General features: G+C 38.5%; 1 long non-coding RNA gene across 1 annotated transcript; it reads right to left on the bottom strand.

The window, feature by feature from the left end:
- Positions 1 to 6,395: 6,395 nt before the first annotated feature.
- Positions 6,396 to 22,684, bottom strand: LOC134168678 (uncharacterized). Its single transcript, XR_009966629.1, has 3 exons — positions 22,597 to 22,684; positions 16,659 to 16,769; positions 6,396 to 6,817 (listed from the first exon to the last, which is right to left on the bottom strand). It is a non-coding gene; the product is annotated as an uncharacterized LOC134168678 (long non-coding RNA).
- Between the last annotated feature and the right edge of the window lie 1,862 nt (positions 22,685 to 24,546).

Genomic DNA, 24,546 nt, shown 5'->3' with positions numbered 1-24,546 from the left:
GAGAAATTTTCTGGGGTTTGCCACTATCATTTTAATCTTAATTACTTCGTGTAGACCCTTATCCTAAGTAGTCAATTTGAAACTCATGGTCCTTAGCTCACCTCAGAACACAAAGTATGTTTTTATTAGTGTAACATGCTAAAGCTGAACTTTGCCACCTCTGTCAAATGCTTTAAAGACTGTGTCTGCATCTCCAAATCTCTTCCAGGTTCAGATTCAATTTACAAATCCTCCATTTGTAGTTGAAAAAAAAGTAAGCTGTGAATCCTCTGGAGTGTTCACAAGGCCATTTTCAGTAACAGCAATAAGTGGTTTGCAGTCGATTTCAGCTAATAAAATAGTAATAGCTAAGGCCTCCCACAACTAAAACATGAAGTCTTTTATAACCAAGGCAAAGCCACCTTCTCTATCTGAGCTTATTAACTCTCATTTCCTGTTAGCATCTACTATGCATAAACCACTGGTCTATAAGCTGTGACCACTCTCCTGAAAGAAGATTGCACCAAAACCCTTCTTAGAAGCACCTTTGGACAATATAGTTTTGCACATACCATCCTCTCAAATTAATTCGTTTTACTTCTTAGACATTTTTATTAAGGTCAGTCAATGTCATTGTATAGGAGCATTCTCTGTTTATTTATTCAGGCAGCAGTATATGGTACGATTCTCCTAATGCAATCCATCATTCCAAGAAATCTACTATTTCTTTGTCAACTGCAGTGGTTTCACTGTTACCTATATGTCTTGTCAAATAAGCTTCTCTCTCAGGTGTGTTATTTATGTTACAGAAAATTTACATTTTGCTCGTGGCACACTAACCTGGCAGTTCTGATTGTGTTCCAGGGTGCTCAGAGATTCTAGACATTCTCTTCTGACATTTCAGTTTCTTTTACCATTTTCCCAGATTAAAATATCATCTATGGTGACCCAATTCCTTCTCTACTATCAAATTTTTTTTTTGTATTTCATGATGATACAAATAGAGTGCTGTGCACAACCTAAATGGAAGTCTGAAGAAACAGGCTTTACTCAGTAAAATATGGAAAGCACACAAAGCGTGCTGTGTTTTCCCAAAGACATTCCCCTGAACCCTGCTGATACATCTAGCATATAAAAATATCTTGTATTAAACAGCTTCCCTGAAAATTATCCCCCAACAACTACTGTGACTGGATTTTGTGATTTGGGTTTGTTTTTTTTTTATTTCTTTATCCAATTCTTCAGGTCTAAGCACTCAAAAAACATTCTGTCCCTCTTTTCTTCCCTAGAGATGGAAAAAGACTGTACCCACATGTTCTTCTCCTACACGTTTTATGATTATTGGGGTTATAAAATCACCCACCTCCTCTTTTAGCCTCTTCCATAAGAGGAATGGAATTTGAATAACAAGAGGGACTGCAAGGATGCTGACTTTCTCCACTAAAGTGTGTTCTGCTCAGAAACAACTTGTTCCTTAGCTGGTGTCCTCTAACGCTTCCTCAGGTATATTGTCCTCCTGTCCTCTCCCGTGAGCACATCATCCTGGTGAGAACAAAGGCTCAACATATTATTTATTCCATAATGGATGGTCTTCTCCATAAAGTTAATACAGACTGTATCTGTCTACTTTATTTACCCTTATGTTACCTTTAGTTGCTATTAGCTTACCCTGTAAGCCTCCCCTGACTCTCCATTATCTGCTTCTTGTCAGGAGGATAACATTATTTCAATCAACGCACCATCATGTGCGCCAATATCCAATTTAAAATGAATAAATGTCTTACTTGCTTTCAGGGTGATAGTCCATTCATCTTCTGATGAATTGCTCTTATGAAGAATCCCCCAGAGCAAATGGTGCTGTCATTGATCTCCTGTATGCTGCTTCTTACAAACTATTTCACAGTGATGTAATCTATTGCATACCTTTTTCCAGTTTATGGCTTGCGTTATTTTCCACACCATCTGCAGGTCCAGATGCTGCTCTTGTAGGACTCCAATTATAACTTCCTCAAGCATCTTTCTTTGTACTATTTTGGATTATCAGCTAAGTCCCCACTTTCTTTCTGGACTGAGAAACTGGTTATTTTAATAAACTCTAACTACTTTGTGAGGAGTAAATCCTTGATGTTCCAATTATTTGTTCCAGATCCCAGTCACAACCTCTTCTGTAAATAGGGTCTTGCTCCATATAAATTGCAAAGTTTTCTCTTCAGCCACAGAGACTTTGACTGTTATGGATTTCACCTTGTTAATATACTTCCCTTAAAAAAAAAAAAAAACTAAAAAAAAAAAAAAAAAATACCCTTCTATTTCATTATTTCAGAGCAAAATACTCCTGAACATTTTCACAGTTAATTTTGACTGCCTAAGTAACTGGAAACCAAAGAAACCTCTCAGGACTTCAGTACCACCTATTTGCAGACAGAGCTATTATTTTCTGTTTTCCCTTTTGAAAGCAGATAAAGAGTATGGGGTCATTCACATCTTCTACTGTTATCTTCCTCACATCCAGAGTTTTCCCTGCAGAGAAACTTTTCATTGCTTCATTCTTCCACTCGAGACAATTTCTTCCTTCTTTTTTATTCCTAGCATGATCGGTTACCTCCTCTTGTACACAAATTAGTTAATTTGTGTACAAGAAATTGACCTAGTATTTTGCCCATTTCCCATCACTGTGTATCTATGCCAGCTCTGCGGCCCTTAACCAGACCAATCGTCCAGGATCCTTAACCTGTAAGGGCTGCAGACCCAATCCCACACCCCGTGGCTTGCTAGCACAATGGTTCACAAGTGCCATGCTGATAAGGATGACACCTTGAAGGAGTTTTTAAAGCAATAGAGGTTGCTTTGCTGTCTGGAGGAATTATAGAGCCTGAAGCCATATTAACTGTTAAACAGATTTCTCTCTCAGATACTAAGGTTTCTCATGGTCACTGAATCTGTCTTCTGTCCAAAGCCCACAGAATAAATATCCTGAATGCAGAAGCACTCCTTGAAGGTCAGTTTTCCTACAGTGGAAGATACTTCTCTTGTTTCTAATCCCCAGAAGAACTAGGACTAGGGCAATTCCTCTCATCATTTCCTAGGTGTCTAAGCCACATAGCACAAGTTCAGTAAATCTAGCAGTTGTTGGAAGGACTGGACTTGTTAAACATGCAGGGCACAGATGGCCTGCACACATCCAGTAAATCTGTTGTTCTCAAGATGCACAGGTCTTAGCAGATCTGGTCCAAGATCAGTGGTACAGTAATAAATAAAAAAAGCAAAGAAACTCACACCTTCAGTATAAAAGAGAAGCAGGCAAATACCATAACAGATACATCAAGGTGGGAAATATTTTCCTCTGCTTGTCCTTAGCTACATCTTTATTATACCCTCCATGGAAATCCCAGGCTTGCTGCTTCTAAGACTCTCTCATCCATGCTCAGTATGACAGATCTCTGAATATGATGAGCAAGGCTTAAACTACACTCTAGGCCCAAGCACATTGTCAAATGTCTGAAAATCCATTATAAATAAAGGCAGTCTTTGAATTCCATGTGGTTAGAATTGCCAGAAGACAGAAGGGCATCATCTGGAAAACCTAACAAAACACAGCCTTAAGCAGAGCCAGAAGAAAGGGGGGGTGGGGGGATAAATAAAAAATTACTGAAAGTTACATCTGCTTTTTTTTTTTTATGCTGAAAGGCAGAGAATGTGTTGTTCACCTCAGTGATATGCCAGGTGATAATAAAAGATCTTCTATATGAACATCATGCATAGGCACATCTGAAAATTCATGAAAAACCTGAAGCTGCTGCAAGAGCTCACCCAGTGAGTAATGTTGCAAGCTGTTGTTTCTTTGTCTCCCGACCACATAAACAAAGTTGTTTCTGTAGATAAACATACATCATCAGGCCATGAGCTCCTGCCAGAAGGTAGGACATAATATCAGATTTTGTTAAGGCATTTAGCAAGCCAAAGCTGAATCTGAGGTTAGACCAGGATAGTAACACCTTTATGGAAAGACCCAATGAATTAATATCATCGTAATAATTCCTTCCAGGTTCTCAGAAAACCATGTTTTGGCTAAAATCCTTACAGTGCAGCAACAACATGCTATAGGACAGTGCAAAAATTTATAGAAAAGTTTTCATCTTCTATTTTCACAATTCATGGCTTTTAAAATAACTGCTACTACAGTTTTGGTCTCCCCACTGTGTAAATTCAGTGGGATTTACACATAAATTCTGGTCTATACTCTGTTTATGGAATATTCAAATCTTTCAGGGAAATAAACTATCCTCTGACATAGCCAAACTTTCCTTCTCCAAATTCCATGTTCTCATAATCTCTGCAGAGCAACAGATTCCAAGAGAAGTGCTGCTATTACAGACCCATGTGAGGCCAACCTTCACTCAGACTCAGGGCTCTGGAAGCACTTTTCTTAATCCAAAACAAGAAGCCAGATTAAATTTTTCCTCCCAACCCTGAGCAAATCCATCACTTTAAACCCTCACATCTTAAAAATATTAACGGATTTTTTCCCTTTTGATTTTGGCAAGATTCTCCTGAGTCAGTGAGAAAGCTTATTGTTTCAAGTTGGACCTGCGTAGGTCATTGTGTCCTTAACAAAACCAAGAGAGAGTGGTTTTACTGACATCATTCAAGGTACATAGTGGTTACAACAGCTGAAGATATAACTGTATATTTAGCACCATTTCAATCATAAAAACTTGCTCACAATCTTATTTCTTTTTTTAACTCGAAAAGTTTACTGGCTGCTCACACGTGCGCAATTGCAAAATGACTGAACAAATCTTCCAAATGTCAGTTTTCTTTTCAAAACATATTTGTCATGAAACTGAGATGACACACAATTTTTACTGCCAATGGACTATTTTAAAGAAAATGTGACTGAGTGAAAACAGGATTACTGCAGAGATTTTCTAATCTACTAGAAGCAGTTCAAATACAAGAATAATTTGTGTTCCTTTCTTGATTATTAGGAAAGCTTCCAAAGAGTTTGGAGCTAAACTCTAGAGACACCAAAAATTAAGTTTATAGTTTTCCAAAAATGAAGCTTATAGTTTTGTCAATTGCTTTGACTCTGAAAGTTTTCTCAGAGTTTGCCTTTAAAAGAATTTTTGAAAGACTAGACTTCGAACTACGTGGTATGGGAAGCCCTGTGAAAGGAAAGGGAGTCCTTAGATTACTACCATTCTTCTTACTAACTTTAGAGGAGAACGGAAGTTCAGCAATTTAGAAATAATGACACTGTTATCATTTAATCCTTCTGTTTCCATAATGCAATATCCTCAACAACATGATCTGGGGTCCATTCTTCTAAAAATACCTAAAAGTTACAAATTATTCCTGACTGTCAAAGTTGGTAATTGTAATATATAGAGAACACTGACTAGAGAAAAGTCCTGTGGTCAAACTCACATAGAGAGATAAGTACCTGCACAGCTCATTGAACAACCCTCCCTCAGATGAGCCTGAATTCCTGGGGCTGATTATGATCAATACCAAGTACTTTCCCTACCCTAGCTGGTGTTCTTAAAGAAAACTGGATACTGTGTCTGCCTATAGCTTTCACTCAAGAAAGTATTTAAAGAATTGAGGGTTCCTAAGAAATTTCTAATTAAATACACTAGATTAAGAGGTCTACAGCATTACCGCTTCATTTGGACACCCATCAACATTTTGTAATCCTAAACACATTACCTTGATCAGCAATGTGAAATGTGAATGAACTAGAGCATTGACAAGGTTGAGCACCAAGAGAGAGGGTAAAGCAGATAAAGAGAAGGGATGGTGAGAAAAAAAGCTTGCTGAAAAGAGATTTGAAAGAAGAAATAGAATTACACTTCCTAATGTTGACAAATAAGATAAATGAACATCAGCATTGAAAGTTTTATTATCTTTAAGGCTTGGAAAGAAGAATTTCTATCAGGAGGGAAAAGCTGTCCTGTTCTCAGATCAGGTTACCTTAAAATTCAAAATATACGACATAACAAGGAAAGATAATCAGCCTTCCAGTACTGAAACAATACCTGGAAAAAATAGTATTAGGTCTCTGTTCTGCTCTCAGTGTTGGGATTTTTTTTTCTGAACATCACAACAGACGTGTTAGCTCCAGGAAGAGAGTAGTAGTCTTAATGAGGCTAGGCCATAGACCATGCCATGTGCTGGAATGAGAGAGACATATGGCAGACCTGAGGACCACAGGTGGACTTTTGCCTCCATTGGCTAAATTGTCTCTCCTTGAGTCACATCACATTCATAACCCAGTTAGTAAAGAGTCAAAATCCAGCCCTAAAGCAGGATGCAAGGTAACAAGTTGTGTTAGTGAACATGTTGGTGTTCTGCAGCTGGCAATCTGACCTAGAAAAAGAGATTTCAGAAGCTCACAGTCTCCAATTCACAACTGCTGCAGAAAGTTCCAGCTAAGCCCCAGGTTTATGAAAGGGATACCCAGCTCACCAACCTTGCTAGACAATTCGTTCAACTTTGCTCCTTCCTTATTCATGGCAAGTGAACAGGGAATGGTCCTCAAGCAACAGGATTCTTATAAGCATTAGCCATTTTTCTGATCATTGTAGTCTACCCTCACTCACCTACTTTCCTGGACCCCTGCGAGGCATGTACGGTTTTCCTTGAGGCATATACAGGGTTTACCAGAGCCTTAGCAGCCCAACAATTCTGGGAAGCATCAGCCAATTACTCTCGTGTAGTAAAAAAGATTACCAAGAGGTGCCACCTCAAGTGCTCCTGTACAGTGGATTCCATTATGATGGAAGACAAGATGCAGCCTGAGGTCTCATCTGCCAGTAGAAGAAGATACTCGGCTCATCTGATCAGAAGAGAAAAGCAGTATTGGTTTATGACATATGGAAAAAACTAAAGGCAGGAAAAGTATGATTTAATGAAAAGTGATTTCATGAGTGCCCACTACAGATGCACTCAGCTGCATCACATAAATCGTAAGGAAAGGCTCTGGATTTTTGTGCTTTATTTTGTTTTAGGTTTTTTTCTCAGCCTGCTGGATCTATCAGTGCAGGTTTTTGCTGCCTCAGAGATTTACATTTATGCTTAATATGGGGGGGGTCTTTCTTATAGGAATTGAATTCCTATAAATGTATAAAATAACTTTTCTTTCTAGTACCAGTGTCCTCTTGTGTCTATCAGGAGTATGACAGATGCTTCATTGCTGGCCTTATCAGCTTCAGGAGGTGGAATTTTCACCTTCAGAGGGTTACATCTATTTCTGATTTAAGGCATCTCTGTTACAGAAAACAGTGCAGTCTGACATTTATGCCATTTTGAGGAACCAAATCATATTTCAGCTGCATATATGCTGATCTGTTGACCTTGAGGTATTATTTCCAAAAGTCACTGTTTTGTGTATGACCTTCAGACATATGCTTTTCACTGTAGGAGACTGATGTGAGGAGTATGACAATCAGCCATTGTTTTGTCAGTGTCCTACCATCACAGCTGTCCCCCTGTACAGCATGAGAGCATCATCAATCATACCCACAGTGGGCATACTGTAAGAGTTAGTCACAACCACTACCTCAGATAGTCACAGTTTTTGAAAACCCCACAAATTGCTTTACAGCTCATACATTTCCATATTGTCTGGCAGCATGCTTAGTGACCCAAAGAGATTAAGGATTTGATGTGGTCTCTCAGGATACTGTTTTATCTCTCTGTTGGTTTCCTCACATGTAAAATGTGTTGTATTTCCTACTGAAGGATATTGCTGTGATTAGTTTAAATGTTTGTGAAACATTTTGAAGTTGAAACGTTTGGAGTAGTAGTTTCTGACTCAAGCTTAAGCAGATGTGAGAGCATGGAGAAGTTATGTTGTAGCTCCAAGCAGCAACTAAGAATCACTACAGCAGGAAGGAGAGGCACAGACATACAGTGAGAAAACAGGTCCCTGAACATAGGTTCAAGTAACAGCTAGAAATATATTTTTATGACATTTGGAATCACTTTGGTGCATTGACTGCAAATATTCATGCTTTTTAAAAGAGACTTTTTCCAAAAGCATTTATTAATATAAACATCCAAATAAGAACAAATTATTATCAGTATTCACAAGATAAGCTATTTGTTTTACTTATTAAAGTATCTATGCTGTTGGAAAACATCAGATACAAAATAAGAAGGAATACCACTCAATTTGTTAGATTAATCTTATACTATATGTCGTAGTCAATGTGACCAAATTCCAGGAATTAGTCATGGCTCAGGAATTAGTGACTCTGGAGAGGAATTTTGTTCAAAATATAGATACCTAAACTTAGGTGTTAACAATGTAGATGCCTACAAAAGAATAAGGTGTCAGTCTACTCAATGGGAAGATCCATGGTTCAGTCAGCTGCCATTTCAGACACTCTAGTATACCCTTCAGGCTGCCAGTTTCCTTTCCAGAAGGCCCCTCATACATATTACATCAAAACAGCTGTCTTCACTTTGAGATCTCGGGCAACACAGAACATGTCCCCTTTGTAAATGAGTCAGTTCCTAAGCATCTGCTCTACACTCCACTGACTGAATTAACTAGACCTCCATCCCCTTTAGTAGGAGTTTTGGGCACTGAACTAGCTCTATCCCACTCCAAGCTGTATAACCAGTCCCTGGGGATGAAGTATGCTATTGTTTACATAAATCAGCATTCCCAAACTGTGGTCATTTGACCTTTGTTAAAAAACTAATGGAATATTCATACCATCACAGTTCTTGTGAGCTACAAGCCATCCCATTCACTTTAAAAGTTTTTTAATCAATTGCTCTGAAGAACCCTTTCGATGTCCTTAGAGGAACTGTGTGACATAGGGAAAGTGCAGGGGACACAGTAGGCACTGCTGGGAACTGCTCAACAGTGTCTTCCTCTAGAAGAAGCATAGACCTTATTTTTGGACTAAGAATTTGCTTGTTAGGTGGCTAATGCTACCTGAAATGCATTGTAGCTGAGATGAGCAGAACTTCACCACCAGCACAAATGGGAAAGGAAGGGTGAGACGAGAAGTGGTGAGGGAAATCAATGGGAATTACTAATGATTTCTATCCAAACTTGTGCTCAGCAGAGGTAAGTGGTCATACTATTTAGGACAGCAGGAAAATCTGGAGGAAAACAGGTGGAAAAAAAAGACCACAGAGGCTTGCTGTGCAAGAAGGAGATGAGGTGATGATTTTTTTCTCCTCAGATAACTTTTTCTAGATTTATGAACACCAAGAAGGAATAAGACAGTGAAGTACTATTCCAGCCTCAATGAAAGTATAATTCTTACATCAAGTGTAACCCACTCATTCCTCTAGGAAAAGGCCATATTTTGCAGCTGGGTCTCAGACAATGTCAAAGGATGTGAAAAATCACATGAAGCCAGACAGATTCTGACTGAGTACCTGCCTGAGAAAGCCCTAGAATGAGAGCTACTCAAGGAAGTGATATAGAATAAAAAGCATTTGTTAAATTTGCCTGAGATGTCATATTATGAATAATTACAATGTCCTGGGTTCAGCAGTAGCAGTCATTTTTCTCCTTCTTGGTAGCTGGTGCAGTGCTGTGTTTTGACTTTTGGCTCAGGAACAGAGCTGATAACAATGATATTTTGGTTTGGCCAAGGACTTTGTGAGCCTCATGCTCTGCCAGGGAGGAGGGGAAGCCGGGAGGAAGCAGAGACAGGACACCTGACCCAAACTGACCAAAGAGGTATTCCATACTACAGCACGTCATGCCCAGGATGCAACTGGGAGTTACCCGGAAGGGCTGGGAGTCTGCGGGGTTGGAGGAAGGATCGGTCACAGTTTGGTCAGGCTGGGGGGGGGAGCTATCAGTTGGCTGGTGATGAGGTGATGTATTCTCTTCCCTTGTTATTTCCTTTATCATTGTTATTATTGGTGGTAGCAGTAGTGATTTGTGTTATACCTTAGTTACTAAACTGTTCTTATCTCAATCCATGGGAGTTGCATTCTTTTTGATTCTCCTCTCCATCCCTCCAGGAGTAGGGGGAGGGAAAGAAGGGGGAGAGTGAGTGAACGAGTTACCTGACTGGGTTTAAAACACGACATACAATAACAAAGAAAGATCATCTTTTTGCTTCAATCTCATCTGCTTGGGGGAGGATTTGTTAGCTCAAACACTAGACCTAGGATAGGTCCCACGCTATCACACATTTTAGTAGGATGTTAGAAATCTCCAAGAGCAACAGCATTGCATGGGAGCTGCTGATAGCTCCTCAAATGCATAGATTATTCTATTTTTGATGATATGCATATGTCAATCTCAGAGCAAAATTGAGCCCTTAGGGCAAAATTCTCCTCTCAGATCCACACATCAATGGGAGTTTCCTTCATGCAGGAAGAACAGACTATTGGAGTTGAGAGCTGCTGTGTAGGTCAGGATGGAAAATTTTGTCTGTAGTGTTTATTTTTGAAATAGTAAATTTAAAATATAAATGCAATTTTCTGTCATAACAAAACATTTGAACAAAATCTAAATCTGCCCTACCAGCATCACAGACAGACATACCATGTTCACAAATATAAACAAATATTTAGCTCAGGGGTTTTGCAGTGAAAGAGGAGGCAAAATTATGTCTTCAGAAAAACAGAATATATTAAATTCTTCCTCTACAATGGTGAATCCCTTCAGATGAAAACACTGTTTATTATAGCAGACTCACTGGGGACAAGGTGCTTGAAGAATCAGTTTTGTGTAATCCTTCATGAGGTGAGAAATCACATTCCTAGTGCCTTCAGGCCTTTACAGACTGTCTGGGCACACATGTAAAGAAGAATATCCTCATTCCACCACACTCATCGTAAAGCATGTCCAGCATATAAAATGGAATTCCATTTTACAGAGAGGATGACAAACAGGAAGGATGATGAATCTAGAGAAGCCACTCAGGAGCTCTAGTACAACTTTCACAGACCTGCACAAGCCAATTTTGTACACAAATTTGAGGTTAAACCTAATAAAATGTACATGTACAAAGAAAGTAGCCAGTCAAGGATTTAGCTTTGGAATTGCTGCCAAAGTCTCTATTTGAGCCAGATCTGTGCTCACTTTACTTTTCTTTGCATGCTTCTTTAATGATAAAATTAACCCCTTCATGGTGAAATGGTACAGAACCTATACCTCCTTTTAATCTGCAGTTCTCCCTAATTGCTAATTTGAAAATTAGCAGTTACTGAAATAATGTTTTGTCGTGTTTTAAACCCAGTCAGGCAACTCGTTCACTCACTCCCCCCCTTCTTTCCCTCCCCATACTCCTGGAGGGACGGAGAGGAGAATCAAAAAGAATGCAACTCCCATGGGTTGAGATAAGAACAGTTTAGTAACTAAGGTATAACGCAAATCATTACTGCTACTACCAATAATAATAATGATAAAGGAAATAACAAGGGAAGAGAATACAACACCTCACCACCAGCCAACCGATAGCTCGCCACCCCAGCCCAACCAAACTCTGACCAATACTTCCTCCAACCCCGCAGTCTCCCAGCCCTTCCGGCTAACTCCCTGTTACATCCCAGGCGTGACGTGCTGTGGTATGGAATACCCTTTGGTCAGTTTGGGTCAGGTGTCCTGTCTCTGCTTCCTCCCGGCTTCCCCTCCTCCCTGGCAGAGCATGAGGCTCACAAAGTCCTTGGCCAAACCAAAATATCATTGTTATCAGCTCTGTTCCTGAGCCAAAAGTCAAAACACTGCACTGCACCAGCTACCAAGAAGGAGAAAAATGACTGCTACTTCTGAACCCAGGACATGTTTAAAAGAGTAAATTGATGTGTATATCCTATACTGATCCTCTGGATAGGTATGAATTTCACCTGAAAATTCCAGGCTGCTGATGTCAGGTTTTAATGCTGGTGGTCCGATTTAGCATTTTCTTTCTCTTTTGCTTCTGCTATTTAGCTTCTTTCAACATCTTCTTTCTCGAAAACTTCTGTAGTCATCAGTCATTATTGAGATCATTAGCACGCAGCCTGGGCTCTTTATAACTACTATAAGCAAAGACATAAAGTGCTTTCTCATGTTTCTTACTGCAGTTTCAGAAGCAGCTGATATTGCAAGAGGGTGAAGGGATTTACAGTTTCAGATAGATATGGTACAAGCAAAGCAGCAGCCAAGGACAATACCTAAGATTTTGGAAAGATGGCACTATTTTGAATTATTAACAAGAAACAATCTAAATTAGAAACTCCACTAATGTGCCTGTAGGAACCACATATCCCTAACACAAATGCTTATGAATTAGGTAAGCATTTAAGTACTAGTTAATAAATATTCAGCTATAAACCATTCTGCCTGTGGACATGTAGTTAGAGATATTTGTTATCCTGCTGGAGACACTATGAATATAAAATGGTAACAAGGACAGCTATAAAAAGTTTGAATCCTATTTCCACTTGAGAAACTTCAAACTTTGTTTTTGTTAGTGGCTCTCTAGGAAATATTTCTCAGGCAGCTTTTTAACTATAACCTGAGAAAAGTATTTAATTGCATGAAAAATCACTGTTGAGTATCAAAATTAACTTAATGCTCATTAGTTCGACTATGGCAGTATTTCTTAACTTGACTTGTAAAATTTGTGCAATTAATTATTGAAAAGCCATTATTGAAATAACTTATTTTCTAACATGGCTGCTTATGTGTCCAAAGATGAAATACAGCATGTATCTGTTGCCATAGCTACAGTTAGTTTCTGAGATAAACTTATTTATTCCTATGCTCACATGCAAAAGGCAAATGCCATCATTTCCAGTCATATGTATTATAGGTACAACAGTCCACTTAAATAACAATCTTATTAATGATAAAAACCTAACTTACCTCAAAACGCAGACATTTCAGTGACACAAGAGATGGTAGTTCGCAAAGTTTATAAACACAATATGGCATGTACATATACAATCTTTAAACAATTGACCTTTCTGGGACTCCTGTCAATGTATAAAACAAGAGGAGGAGGAGTTTCACTAACAAGATGTAGGGGACAAGGAAAGCTTCAAGTAAAAGGCAAGTTCCCCAAAGTGTGTTCGTTATACCTGTTAGGCTGTAGTCCTGTGATCTCTGGAGGCTTGAAAAAGAACCTTCCAGGGCTGGGTGGAATTTTATATTATGAACTGGGAAGTCTCTTTTAACCTTGTCCTCCTGCAGCACAGAGAGTTTGTGTCATTTTCAAATGTCTCAGATATGATTTCCAAAAGTAACATTCAGTTCAAGGAACTTAGGAGACTGTCCCTGTGGGTCAGCCTTGCCATACCCATGCTAAGGTTGTCTCATGCAACAGTCCTGAAGAAAACAGGCTGTTGCAAAGAAAACATACTTCCAGCAGTAAGGGGGAAACTAAATTTCCAGAGCTTGCTTCTCTGTCAACCACTACATGCTCAAAGCAGGTGGGTAACGGCCAAAATAAAATGACATCCAAGAAGAGAAGCCACAAATGCACATACAAGTGAGCAGAAAAAGCATCATACAAGTTTCATCCAAGTCCACTTCTGACTATGGTCAGGGAGAAAACAGAGGTATCAACAAATGCAACTCACACCAAAAACCAAAACACCAAATGCAACTCACACCAAAAAGAGGATGTAATCAGCAGTTATCTTGCACCTTCAACAGAATCACACTGAAGTATGCAAGCACTACTCAGCCTTCATGGTGTTGTAAAAAATGTGTGGATATTCTAAACATTTGCTTTCTTTTTTAAGAAGAACCTTTCCTCAAAGCATCAACCCAGAGCAAAAGCAGGCCATATCAATCCCCAAAAGCCTACGTATACAGATGTGACTCACAGCATACTTTAAGGGACAAACAACTGGAATTATCTTGGACCACTTCAGAAAGCAGATCATGAAGGAAATATTTTTACAACAGCCTCCACTGTACACTAGAAGGTTTTCAGAGTAATTGTTCTTTACTGACCAATAGAAACATCAAGAGAGATGTGGTTTTATGTAGATAAGTCTGGAGCCACTCAAGGCTTTCAATACTGAAACCAACTTGTTCATTATCACCAGAAAACAAACAAGCAGTCACTGTTAAGCACAGAATGATGGCTACCAGCAAGATACTCCAACTTCTGAGTCAAGGTAAGACATAGCTCTATTTGCAATACATTATGATATTCTACAATAGTTTACAGATCCTTGCTAGCATTGCTTTTCCTTCATGTAAGCATAAAGATCTAAGATCAAGAAGATATGACTTGCTAGGTCCTATAAACTTCACAGGTTACAATCCACATGACAGGCTGAGACTAGATTGGTTTGTGACCTAGCTCTGTTGTGGTGCATGATAACAGTACGGCTGTTACTCTTTCAAAATTCAGTGTTGGTCTATCAGTGAGGTACTTCTATTGTCATTTTTCAAAAATCTGTGAACACTTGTGAAATCTGGGTTTAGCCTATTAATAGAAAGACCACTACAGATTACAGTTACCAAGCAAGACTGGATGTGGAACAAGCATCCAGATAAAAAGAATAAAGGAACTCCAAGCAGCTAAGAAAGTGGATAAATTAAAGCAGTTGAAACAATCTGAGAGAAGCTATCACTCACCAAGGAAAGCTATGCCTTTCTGCAACAGCAAAAGTCATTTGGTCCAAGGTAAAGTGAATGAGGCTCAGAAAGAGACATTCACAGTCATAGCACTGAGAACCTGATTTTCTCAGTTCCCGAGACATATATGGTTTTGATAAAAGGCTAGAACTTGAATATTTAAGATAAAGGAGATAAGCGATTTGAACTCAGCAGCATCTTCTCACTTATTTTCTGCCTTTTTTTTTTTCCGTCAAAATTACTCCAAGCTTCACAGTATCATCTAGTGTATCATTTATTCAGGAAGAGTATTCATGGCAAAAAAATCTTTCTTCTGCTTCTCCATGAACAAAACACTGAACTTGAAGAAAAGGTATTAAACACCATTCAAGGCCTAGACATGCTTTATTTCCAAATGGAACATTTCCAAATGCTCCATATCCAATCCATTAGCAACAAGGATGAAGGGTTCCTAGAGCACAACATCCTGGTTCAAACCCTGGCTCCCATGACAACCCCAAGCGGGACTTTCCAAAGCCATGGGCACCTATTTATATTAGAAATTTATCTCTGCCTACCACTGGTCAGCAAAAGCTATGTGTCCCTGTAAGAGTGCAAGTCTCAAACACTAAAGAAAAAATACATGAGGCCCAGAAATAAAAGGCCCAGGAAATCAGACTCTGTCCTCATTCTACCACACTGAGAAGCAGTTCAGAATTTTATCAACACTACAGCTTTCCCTTTATAGCAAAGTTAGTAACTACAGGAGGAGCAGTAGCAATCTCTCTATATTAATAATGGCTGGCACCACCTGCAAAATTTTTGTCATGACCAATAGGCCTACAGCCCTGATACACAGAAAATTCCGTTCATCCGCAAGTATTCACATACATGTTCGTAGACGGCAAAAATTATATAAACTAAATTAAATTAGTCCTTGAAGAAAGACCTCATTCGTCATCCAGTGATAAAACTTTCATCTCACCCTTTAATGATAGGTTAGAGCTTGTGCATGTCCTAATGAAACTACTTCAGATGTGGCCAGCTTCTGCATCTTCCAGCTGTTTCCCTTGGTTTGAGCCAGCTTAGATTCTGCTTGCAGCCTTGAGCTTTCTACAGTCTGAACAGTTATATATCCAGCAACAGCAGCACCGGATCAAAAGTGATGATGGAGAACACAGTATATGGGGTGCAATAGGATACATCTGGATAGGATGAAAACAAAAGGGGACTGGGACTGTTTTTCCCAATTCAAAATATCATTTGGCCTAAGATGAAGGCACAGACTGTTGGCTGCAGTTAATACCTGCGAGCGTTCCTCTACTATTAAGACTCACACTGCACTGAAAGGTTATGTGAGCTGCAAGCCTACTTCTTACTGATCCCTAATAAGAAGAGCCCCCTAAACTCTTTTCCCTCAACCATCCCTAATATCAGAGGGCTTCAATGCCCATAAAATTGAGTTTTGTTGTTTGGTTGGGGTTTTTTTTACACAAGACCCCAGCTTTATTCAGTGCACAGTGTTCAGTAAATAAAGCAGCTGCTCAATATTTCACTTTATCCTCATGCTTTATTTACTGCACATCCTCTGAACATTGCATTGAATACAGAGTTACTTGTTGCCTCATGGGTTTTGTGCTGATGCATGCAAATCTAGTGTATCAGTGTGCTATAAAGATTAATGAATTTATGGTCATAGTCCCTCTGTGTACACACTAGGAGAGTGACATTCCTATGTACACATTAGGAGAGTGTCATTAAACCCATTTTATAGATTGAAGCAGAAAGACACAATGACCTGCTGAATGTAAGACTGTAAGTCAATGGCATATTGCATGAATCTACATCACTGTGTAATGTGATCTGCTTCCTCCAAGTCCCAAACCTACATAGCTTGTGTCAATTAAACTTGTGACAATCAACACTGAGCATTCTGTACATCAACTCCTGGTCTTCTGACTTTAATCCCCAGAAAACAGAAAGCACACAGTTGGTGATATCCTGGATATGTCTTACCTCCTTCAATGTATCATCTTGAAAGTCAGTAGCAGGCCACATTTGCTTCTCCTACATGATCATTTACTGTGCCAATGATGAAGCCATTTTTTCCCCTCATTGCCTACATACAGACACCTACCGGTATCTCATGCAGGTGAGGAATATTCTTAGAAAATGGCTTCATTCTCTTCACAGTCCAAATTTGCTCCTCGAGCATGGTTTACCTCATGCAGCAACTTAAACAGAGGTCCTGTGTTAAGAATGTAAGTGATAATGTCAGATGGAATCATATGAGATTGCTTCATTAAAAACCCTAAGGTTATGTATGTGGCAATTTAAATTCTGTCATTTTTTGAGGGATTTGTTTATTAGTGTTTAAATGTATATGTACATCTATATCGCTCTTCTAAAGAAGTCTTTTTGCAACCAGGAAGAGAGGAAAATTGGAAACTTCATGAAATCTAGGAACTTTGTGGTGCACAGCTGACATATTTAGGAAATATTCAAATGCTATTGCATTAAGTCCCACCTAGGGAAAACACTAAGATAATTCTTTTTCCCAGGAATCTGTAGAAAACCAATTTGTGCTTTAGTTGACTATAATATCAGAAAACACAGTAGGGAAACCAGTTAGAACAGAAATCATAGCAGAAATGTCATTTGCCTCCTATGCTATCAAAGTGTATTCAGCTACAGTCAACCCAATCCAAGAGGTCCATGTCTAGCACGTTCTGCAAAGTATACCTCCAGGACCAAGAGCTCTACCTTTTCAGCTACTCCATCTATTCAGGCAAAGGAAGTCAGGGAAACCCAGACTGTAAAGTTCTTTGTGAATCTACTAGTCACTGAGTCATTGTGTAAACAGAAATCTCCCCCCTCTGAAGAAAACAAAGTAACGGAACTGCTGTCATTTAGGCAGTGAAGGACACAAGAAGGAAGAACATGGAAGATACCTGCCATGGAATTGGACATGTCTGTCTACTGAGAAGGTGGCTACATTTGGGCTAGTCTGGTTCTAAGACAAACCTTAATATACTCACTAGAGATGTATCTGCTAAAAGTGTCTCCTTACTTCCACTGAAAAGTTGTGATGTAGACTTCTGATTGTAAACATCTGAAGATGAAACAGATGCCTGGTTTTCGTAACTCAGTCAGGCTGAGAGCAAGCCACCCAGCCACAGAGACCTGTCAGGTGCCAGGCACACACAAAAGTAGAACATGAGGTTCATGGAGAAATTTAATGTGTGGAACTAGGGGACCTGCAGCCCTCAGGCTTCAGTAGAGTTTGAGAAGTGGCCAAGGGTCCTGTGTTAAGGTTTTGGAAATAAGTGCTTAAATTCCTCTGAAGTCTAACTTTAGAGTGAGGCATTAAGACCCTTTTTTGGATACAGCTTTCTGACCCTGTAGTTTTATAGCCCCTTGGTAGCAATTATAAACCAGCAATTAAACGTAAGAGTAGGATCACTACCCTTAATCATATTGGTAATGAAGTCTGAGTATTTGATTTGAGGAAATGAAATGATATACAATTCCTTTTGTTCTGTTGTCCAATCTCTAGTCATTTGCATGCGGTCCTTGAACGCAAATCTGTCTTTCTGTGGTGGCTTCTGCAGGCTTGAGTATACAGATCTCTGTCCAACTTTAACTGAACTTTTGGATATGCAAGCAACATAGAACTGAACCACACATTACTGGTAAAATTTCCACAGTTCACAGGTATTCACACCTGTTTTGTTTCCTGTGTAGCACCTTATGATTTTCTTTTCACATGTTTGCAGCTCAAAAAATAGCAGTCTAAGAGAGAAGCTACTCAGGAAAGAAATAAAAAATTTACTGACAATTCATGAGGAAGGTATTATTGTGTTTATTCTTATCCAATTCAATTCAGATCCTACAGAGAGAACTAGAGACAGTTCTGCAGCCAAAAATGCTGATGGCAATAGGGTCAAAGTGTAATTTTGAAGGAATTAAAAATAAATTTTCAAGCAAAAAAGAATAAAAATATACCCAAAGACAAAAGAGAGTAAACCTCCCTCAGAGCTGTTAATGATTTCAAAAATCAAGAGAACAAGTAGCCATTGGAAAAACATGTTAATTAACAAAAATGAAGAGGGGAAAAAACCCTCTTCCAAACAACCAAATTGCCAAAAGAACTTATCTCTCTTTTCAACATCTGAACTGAATATGAATAGGCAAAAAATCAGTGTCAAAACATAATTATTTAAAGATTGCTATTAGATGGTCTTCTGGTGAAACTAAGCTTTCAGCACACACTTTATATTTTTTCTGATTGCTCTTACAGTACATGACACTGACAACCATTCATTGCCCACATATCTTTAAGAGACAGAAAGGAAGGATTAATTTTCTTATAATAGCCTGTCTCTTACATAGCTTATGACAGGAAAAACAGGATGTCAGTTTGTGGTGTTGGTTTAGAGAGAAACAGTAACCCTGATGTGGGAATATTCTACCAAATGCTTTCCAGTTATGTTCCAGGTCAGAGCTCCAATAGATGTATATACTTGCAGAAAATGCAAGGGCAGAAAAGCTACAAACAGGTTTTGAGTTCAGCTTAGACAGCTTAGACAGCCAACTGCAGACGAGAAAGAAAAAAAGACATGCTGGGAGGACTTGGGGTAAGAGCTGGGATATGGAACTACCCATTTTGTAATGCTAATGAAGTTTGAATGCTACATACATGTTGGACAAACTGGCTTTCAAACAAGACAAGCCTAACCTAACAGCTGTGATGAGTTCGGAAGTTTAGGACCTGCTGCACAGACTGTAAACTAGCAGAAAGACTTCCACCAGCCCAGTTTGCTTTGGTGCTATCGATGAAACAACACAGTGCACGGGAGCATGAGGACTCCCTGGGTATCCTTTTCAACATCAGAATGCTGGATTACAACTAGAAAGAATAAAACTATAGGAGACAATTACATCTAATGTACCAACAAACAGGGACGTTGGAAAATCTCCTTAATCACCTGGAAATAAAAGCCTGATCTAGTGCCTCTCCTATTGATTTGAACAGACAACAGATTGGGGCCATCAAGTACAATTCCTAGAATGGTCCGCTATGAGGACTCCTTTATTTCTCCTGACACGACAAAAAAATTATCAATCCTTTAAAAATATAACAGGATACCAAACAAACAATATATATATATATGTATACATATATATATATACTGATAGATAGGATGTAAAAGAAGCTATACCTTGTTTTGTAAAACTTACACAGAAACCAAAGACAGATCTGTAAGTGGCATGGCTTCAGAGTAAGATGTGCTGCATTCATTCCGTGCAAGGAGAAAGCATATAAGGTGCTTAAAAAAAGAAAAAGCATTAAATACAGAAGAAAAAGCTCTATTTTAACGGGGGGGGGGGGGAAATGACTTGTTATCAATAGTCCCTTTGGTAGTAGTTATTGGGGCTATCCTTTAACACATGATTACAAATATTTATAAGTTTATTCATATCTCACTTTTACAAGATGTAAATTCATATCATGTAATTCAACATAGTACACTCTGAAACTGGAACTCAGCATGTCTAGTGAATTCATGTAGGAGCATGCTGGCATAACTGAAACCTAAAGAAAAAAGTTATTTGCTTGTTTTTCTCTTCCACAATATCAAAGGGGTACAAACTTTTGAGCTGAGTTGATTTTGGAGTTTTTTTTTTTTCATTTTAGTAATCCCTGAAATGTCTGGAAATTCAGGTGTACATAACCAAAATAATGCAATGGTACTGCAAATCATACTGGCTGCTCATAGGTTTACAAAAGCAACAAGTTTTAAAAAAATAAAAATAAATGCAAAGCATTGTCAAATTTACACTCAACATAATTAAAATACACTTTTAGAAATTTTCAAACAAAAAAATAAATAAAACATCCACATACATTAATACAAAGAAACAGAGATATTTGCCTGTCTTTGATGTAATTAATACATACCATAAGCCTAGATTCATGAAAATGTTGCTTTTAAATAAATATCTTCAGCTTCAAAATCTGATATTTTCTACATTTAACTGATTTTAGTTAAATATCAAATTTCAACATAAGGTGTATGAACTGCATCAAGTTTCAACTATTTATCAGAAATCAAAAAGTTTCTAGGCTGATTTACTAAAATTAGGAACCAACTTTTAGCATCAAATCTGTCTAACAGACAAAAAAATTTGAGGGGTATCCGGTATCACATCCCCTTTTGAAGAATGCCTCAAACACCAAAGCCTATGGCCTTCCACCAACCTGACTAGAAAGGCCAACAAAAATAACCAGCATATTAGCCTCTGGGTTACATTGATGGGATCCATGTTGCACCTTTTCAAGATATGATTAAGAGATGCAGTTTCACAAAAAGCATGGGTCATAAAGCAGAAGGCTCTATTCTTAAGGAGAGGAGATCACACTCTGTAGCACACTGCATTTTGGGGTTGTTTTTTTTAATATACATTTTCAAGCAGTATCGGACCTTCTCTGGCCCTACCACATCTTACTGCAACCAGTAGACAATAGCAAGCTCTTGCCATATTAGCCACAGCTGTTTGGAAACTTGTTAGCCATGGGAATTCTGTCACATTGGGGAAAGAAAACAAAATAGTGGGGTCAGTAGGCTGCTTACAGATGAGGAGTGGGGCACTTTGACCATCCTTTCTAACCAGGAACACAAAAAATTTGCAACCATAGTGGTTGCATGCACTTTAGAGGGTTGTAGAGAATGAGCAACGACAAGGACACCAGTTGGATCACTAGATATTAGATATAAAACTAAACACATTTCTAAGACAGATGTGTAATCTTTTTCCTATACTTTGAAAATTTTCCTCAAAATGAAGAGGGGAAAAGCCTGCCACCTCCAAAGCAATAATGTCTTCAAAACCTAAAATTATCTGTTTAAAAAAAAAGAGAAACAATTTATTTTTGCCTAGCACATTAAAAAGAGCAGAAAACATGTGTGGGTTTTGTCAGCAAAAAAAGAAAAAAAAAATCATAATCTGGGTTTGCCTTAGGGATCTGATTTCCATAGGTCTATATGTCTATTGTCTTTGAGGCAACAATGCATCAATGGTATGTCAATTCAAGACCGTGTGTTATTCTTATTTTACAGGTAAACACATGACTAAAAGATATAGCAGATAGAGCATGCAAAGAATTGACATCAGCACATGTGGGCTGTGTGATAAATTTATAATAGAGGAAGTTGAAAACCAGGGTTTTCCAGCAATTTGTGCATGCTGTTGGGAACTCAGATTTTTGGTTCTAGTCTTAGCACTGCTGCAGCTCAGCCCCACTGCGCCACAAAGTAAATTCCCAGTGACACATGGGTCAGAGGACTGGGCAGTAACTTTGTGTTCTGTGGAAATAACTCACAGACACATTCTGCCACTCTGAAACACATTTAATGCTCCCTTTAAGACTTTTGCTGAAACCAGGTATGGAGCTTAAATTTATTGGAGCAGGGCCTCTCCTCCAATTTTGAAAGGTGTCTAGCACCGCAAGTTCATGTCAGATTATGATCTGGGGTATGCTACTACATTACAAAACCAAAAGTAATAATACTCAGTTTTGACAATGGGTCATAGAACCTGGCCCATAATTTATATGCCTTAGTTTCTACAAAAATGGGGATAATAATTCTTATCTACTTCATAATGGGTGAGGGTTAAATAATAAACATTTATAATACAGTGCTTTGCAAATAAACATTATATGCTAAGTATTATGCTATTAACCAAAATGCCACTACATCTATATGACCTTACTAAGCAAAAAAAAAAAATTCCAGTTCAATTTTTTTTCACGTTTCCAAGTCAATAAAAATGAGCCGTGGAATCAGCTTGCTATTTTGATACAAATGGATGAAGTACTTCAGCTTATTTGACAGTTCAAAAAAAATTAGAGACTATTTTTCCACTATAAAGGGGCCCATGTCATGCATAAAGCCTTTTTTTTATTTTTATGGACTTGTTTATAAACAGCATTATTCAATTGTCATTCATTCAAGTTATTTTTCAAATACCAAACCATACTTTTGAGGAAGATTCTTTAGCAATCCACATACACTAACTGAAGGCCTCCTCCAAGGGAATTTTTCCCAGTGGCCACTGCTCTGGTGATCTTGGAAATCTCACACTTCTCAAATGAAAGATGCATCAGGCTGTATGATGGTGTACAAAAAAAAAAAAAACAAAGAGTTTTGTCATGCCTGAGAATCTAACACAATTACAATACTTTTAAGATTTAATAAGTATCTTAGGACCTTGACTACCTTATCTTCAACCTCCAACTTCCTCAAGAAAAATAATGAAGTAAATGCAAACAAAACAAAACAAAAAAAAAAGACCACACATTAACAGAAATGCAGCAGATGCTTTGGTCCAGATTCTCAACTTGAATGGGTCCCTGGCGCTCCACACAGTGAATGGAGCCACAGGGACTTACACTTAGGGACACATACAGTTCGTGGTAGCCCAGGTAGGACTCCACGTTTCTTTCAAGAGATGTTAAGGATGACAAGGAGGCCACCTGAGTGCATCATCCAAAACAAGGCAAAACTTTTATACCACCACTGATGCAATTAGCCCATTGAGAAATAAGCAAAGCAGAACCAGTTTCAGCTACAACCCTTGCACAGTGCACTCTTTCCTTTCATGCTAAATGGAATGCAAGAGCATCATGAAGTGACTTGGTAGATTCACAGCAACACCCTGACCCTTTCCCCAGGCTGATCTATGGTCCTTCTCTCAAAATAGGCTAAACTGACAAACCTTGCCACCTTCTTCCCTTCTGCAGTAGAGGGCAAGATGGTCCTTGAGACATCCATTGAAAGCAATCAGAAGAAACTGTAAGAATTTTTCATTCTGAAAAGATGTATGTTACACTACCAGCCTTGTTTCATGTTAGCAGGGAACTGTGTTTAAGTTACCACTGGTTTTTGAATACAAGAAAGAAACTGTACGTAGCAAAATATCTGAGAGAAACCTACAAGCACTTTTGCTGTGTTGGTACCTAGTAAAACAGCAAAGGTGGAAAAGTTATTCCTTCCAATTTGAGGCAGATGCATACTGTACGTGCATCCTGTAACACAACTGTAAGATCGGTAGCACTTCACAGCCTCCCTTAGAAGACGTCTAAGAAAATTCAGATCCTAAACGCACAGCTCCAACAAGCTCATTCTGTGGAATTGTTTGAGGGTAAAAATCACTCCTTTGTGAAAGTCCAGCACAGGAGTGGGGAAAAAAAAAAAAATCACATAAGCCTCTCTTAAATTCTCAAAAGACGGTTTGAAAGGATAACAATTACATCAGAGGTACAGGTAACAAGCACTCTCCACTCAGGCAACAGTTTTATGCCTCCAGTCCTCAACAATGTGTATCGAATTCTCCTTTGATGGCTGTCAGTATCCAGTACAACAGGTTACTTGCTACAGCCTAAAGCATCTCTGTAGTAATGTTTATTATTTTTCAGATCCATATGTTACAAGTGCTGGAGCCACTCCAAATGTTTCTTATTTTAGCCAGAAATTCATACATCACCATGAATAATGTTTTACTTTCTAGGTAATATTTTGTCTCAATGAGAAATTGTTAATTGCCTGAGATCTTTGTCTGTATTCCTCAGCAATGAGTAATGCTACCTTAATGTTTTGGCCGTGCTTTTAAAAGGTACTGGGGTTTCACAGAGAGGTAGAAAAGGCAGGTAACATTTATCAGCTCTAGCAAATCCAAAATATAAATACTCCTCACATAATAAATAAAAGGGAAATGGCACAACTTTGACATTCCAGAAATTATGCTTGCTGGAAAATAATAAAACTTGAAGGAGAAATAACAAAAGAGGACAAGTGTCTAAAATTTTTCTACAGCATGGATTTTTGTCCTACAGTAATATTTGGATTTGATAAACATCAGCAAAAGCCAAAACTAGTAATGGATTGCTAAATGAGACATAAAAAGCAGGCTTAACAGCAGTATTATTGAGAGGATAACCTTCCATCAGCACAGGCCTTGGT

This window comes from Pezoporus occidentalis, unplaced genomic scaffold, assembly GCF_034315485.1.
Source record: "Pezoporus occidentalis ecotype Australia unplaced genomic scaffold, CSIRO_AGI_Poc_V1 ctg32, whole genome shotgun sequence".
Taxonomy (NCBI): domain Eukaryota; kingdom Metazoa; phylum Chordata; class Aves; order Psittaciformes; family Psittacidae; genus Pezoporus; species Pezoporus occidentalis.
The sequence above is the reverse complement of the archived record's forward strand: the minus strand, read 5'-3'. Positions and strand labels throughout refer to the sequence as shown.